We start from the raw sequence: 4278 nt of genomic DNA, 5'->3' as shown, positions 1-4278 counted from the left end.
TAAAAAGAAAAGAACAATTAAATATATCCCACATGAGGGTAATATTAATAATTCTAAATAATATAACAGATGAGTTACTGAAAGATTTCATGTAGGGAAATATTGCATTATCAGATATTCGCACAAAAAACAAAATTGGTCCAGATGATTGTATATCTGGGTGATGGAAATAAATTTTGCTTTCCTTTAGGGATAGATATGGTAAATGGATTTAAGAATGAATAGTTTACCAAGCACCTGGTCATCGTGAAGAGGTAACCAGAGGCCACCATTCATGTCCAAATCCTTTCTGACAATGGGTTTCTACAATTCAATGGAAGGAATCTTTATCAAATTTGAGATCCCACCATGTTCTTACAAGTACTATTATACCTTATTCACATGAAGTATGTGACCCCTTTGTCTTATTCCTTTTTGTACAGTGTATAAAATCTGTAAATGATTCTAATATGAGAAAATTTAAAAATTTGTGTTTTGTACTTTACTTTCTCAAGTAATATACTTCCCTTTTTTCAAGTTAAATGCTTTCATTTAAACAGTTTTAACTAAGAAAAGTCATTAGTCAAAGGGTTTCTAGCTACAGGTCACATTTTAAATGTAGGAGGCTAAAACAAGAAACGTAAATGTATATTCACAATTTGGAATTGTACTTTATGTAGGATACACTTTTGATTAAATTTATCTCCTGACTCAAGCAAGCCAATCCTCACTCAAACCTATACCCTCAATGTACAGTTATGAACTGCAAATACTGTCAAATACCAACATATGTAAGACTATGTTTCTTCTGTGTTGTGGAGATTGAACTAAGGGTTTTTTCCAGGATGTTGTAATAATTACATTTCCCAACCTGTGCATTATTCCAAAAAGTTCTTTCTCACATGGCAGAAACAGTCACCTCACCTTGTAAGTAAAATGAATTTTTTGTGTTCTCACATCTAGAATCAGGATGTGTCCTCTAGACCTCTTGCCATTATGTGTCACAATCTTCTGTTTTATCCATCCTTTTTCCTAACTGCTAAAACTGCAATAAAAAGGTCAGTTCATCTGGGCACTGTGAATGTGCACAGTGTGTGATACATATAAACAAGTAATCATACATAACAGATACAATATGACAAAGGTTAACATATATACAGATATATACACCACCCAACAATCACTCATGTATACACAAAACACACACACACACACACACACACACACACTCACTCCCACTGAGGTGGGTGCATACTTTGGTTTACTCATCACAAATCCCTGATGGTCACCCTGCTGTTTTGAAAGGTGACATGACTGCAGTCCTGCAATTGGACAGAGGGAAATCTGGTTAAGGCATGGAAAACTGTTGGGAAAAATCTTACACTTTTCATATTACACCAAAAGAGTGTCTCATATGTCCCAGATAGTACACATAGCCTTAGGATAACCAGGCCAGATTCAGAAGAAGATTTTACAATTGGGAAATAGGGAAATGGTGTTCCAGATAATTTGATTAAAAGTGTGCAGTATCTTTCAACATCCTAGTATATAAGCATTATCCATATCCCAATTTAGAGTTATGTGTTTCTGAACAAATCTTCTAGAAAGTTTTTCCCCATATCAACTGAAAACACTGGGTTTACACATGAGACAAGACAATGGGTGCTGGAGTATGGTGCTTTGTTTAAAAATACCCACTGCTCTTGCAGGGAGGTAGGCAGTGCACAATTGCTTGACTCCAGATCTAGGGCATCTGAAGAATTCTTGTAACAGACAAGCACTAAACTCACATGTGCAAATCCACAGAGACACAGAATTAAAATAAACGAAGGGTCTAATTTTAAATGACTACACAATGAAATTGCATAAATAAACATAATGAAATATAAATGTGTATACATGTTTTTTAAAAGACAGTTGAAATGTCATTAGGTCTCAATTTCCTGTTAGGATCAGGAGTATGATGCAAACTCTTTACAAATGCTCATACACATTTATTATGATACTTATAATACAGACACCAAGTTCTAACTCTTGGAATTAGCACACTGATCCTAGGATCTCAGTCTTCCTTGAATGTGAATCTTTTTGGCTTTATCCCTGCCTCTTAACACAAATTTGATGGGACATGGTTCTGGTCTTCTCACAATGGTACTAAGTTTTCTCTGAATTAAACTGAATAGAAAAGTCCAGGCTGATTGAAGTAAAGTGCCAGAATCTCATTGATCTGAGACTGATCTTAAGCCCTGAGGTCTGATCATGCCAAGTGTATTATCTCAGACAAAACATTGGAGAAGAAATCATCTCCCTAGGCACCTGAGAACCCTGCTTTTGAATCAATACTCTGGGATGAATATGCTTAATTTACCTATCTTACTTGGCCCTTTCTTTGGCATCCACATCACCAACTTATGCTTAGTAGCTGACAATGATGAAGAACAAATTAACATGTAATAAATCTTGAATAAGCTAATGGAGTCCATGATTTGTCAGTTACTTCTTTTCACCATGTTCCTAGGGATGTATCCAGGACATCAGACCTACTGAGCACACCCTCTGTCCCTGAGTCCACCCTAGTCCTTCTTCCCTTCTCCACTCAACAGCCTGGAAAGTGCATAGTATTAGTATCTCCAGACATCAGGAAAAGGGGTAGGATTGTCAGCATCCTCAAACAAAGCAAATGACAATGTTTCAAATATAAGACACTTATATCCACTGCTCACTCCTTCCTAGATAAATGGTTATAATGGATTTCTAGGAAGGTGTGCGATGATGCCAAACATCCATGAAGGTGAGAAAAGGATGATAAAGCTTATTGGGTCTATGTACTGGCTGGGAACATAGGCTCGATTTCTTGTTCACTGATACATACACAGAATATAGCTGAGTCCTGATTATGGGGATGGAAGCCCCTCTGGGTGCAGATTGATATTTCGTTCAATCCAAAAGGTGTCAGTGTGAAAATTCCAGTTCTGAAATGAGAAAAGTCAACATCACAGTCAATCAGATATCCCACATGTCTCCTTCCTCTCTCTAGTCTACACCTTTCTCTCCTCTTTCTCCTCTTTTCCTTCTTTTCTTCCTCTCTTTTTCCTCTCCTATGACTCTCTCCTTTCTCTTTCACTTCTGTATCCTTTCCCCCTCCTCTCCTCCTGTCTCTCCTCTTCTCTGCACAATTCTTCCTCCCTCACAAATGATGTGGAAGTCCTCCTTCTATTCTGAGTGATCACTGTCATTGGTTGTGTTAGAACTTGTCTTCTTTGTCATAGTCCCAATCCACCTCCCACCTGCTCTCTTATTTCTTCTCCTTCTCTCGCTCTCTTTGACCTCCTCCTCATTCTTCTTCTTCTTACCACTTTCTGTTTATGTCTCTCTCTGTCTTTCTCTCTTCTGAACTCTTTCATCTAGATTGACTTAATGGAACAGGGGAACTCAACAATAGAAATGAGAAAGAAGAAGAATCAAGCAAAAAGTTAGGTCTGTTCAGGCCAAACATTGTGAGGAACAAGTGGGGGTTGTGCTAAAACCTGAGATCACTAGATCCCCTGGGACACATTCCAGACTACAAAAATTAGTCCAAGAAAAGCAAGATGATTAATTGCTTTCCCAACACTGGCTCTGCTAAAGAATTCAGACTAAGAAGACATTTGGAATGATACAGGATGACACTATGCTGAAGTGTCTGGTATGGAATTTTTCAACCTCTGGTTTTTGAGGACAATTCTTGGCAGTTTTCCTTAGAAAACTAGTAGTGGTATCAGGACATATTTTAAGAACAGCTGGTGTTAATTAGAATATGCTCCATAAAGGGTCACTTCTATAGCAATCAGTTAAGACCCTCTGGATATTAGTTTTTGAAGTGTTCTGAGCCATACAGGAGTTTGCACTTGTACCTTCCAGGCTTGAATCAGACATACTCACTGTTTATATTTGGGTGAGCAGACCACTGCAATTGCTTCTGGCAGCATTATCTGGTAAGAAAAATGTGTGTGTACATCCACACTCGACAAGAAGGCTGTCTGGGTTGGATGCGTCTAAAGAGACAAAAGAATTCAAGAATTCCAAGTGAGACCCATGTCTGAACCAAAGGAGGAGGTCCCAAGGAGTGTAAAAAACTGGCTCCCACCATGATTCCCTACATAATGCCAGGAAAACACTTTATTCGTCTAGGAGAAGATGGGAGAGGGATTGATCTATTTTGTCCTCTGAATACATAAATGTCTGAAATAGCCGAGATTTGAAAGACCTTGGAAGAACCCCCTTAAAATCAGTCTTCCTCTAGATCCCATATTGAAGCTT

General features: G+C 38.0%; 1 long non-coding RNA gene across 1 annotated transcript; it reads right to left on the bottom strand.

Moving 5' to 3' along the window:
• Window positions 1-1234: 1234 nt before the first annotated feature.
• LOC121136208 lies at window positions 1235-4013 on the bottom strand. Its single transcript, XR_005873343.1, has 3 exons — window positions 3901-4013; window positions 2852-2951; window positions 1235-1301 (listed from the first exon to the last, which is right to left on the bottom strand). It is a non-coding gene; the product is annotated as an uncharacterized LOC121136208 (long non-coding RNA).
• Between the last annotated feature and the right edge of the window lie 265 nt (window positions 4014-4278).

Source organism: Mesocricetus auratus, unplaced genomic scaffold, assembly GCF_017639785.1.
Source record: "Mesocricetus auratus isolate SY011 unplaced genomic scaffold, BCM_Maur_2.0 Super-Scaffold_100054, whole genome shotgun sequence".
NCBI lineage: Eukaryota > Metazoa > Chordata > Mammalia > Rodentia > Cricetidae > Mesocricetus > Mesocricetus auratus.
This window is presented reverse-complemented; position numbering and strand designations above follow the sequence as displayed.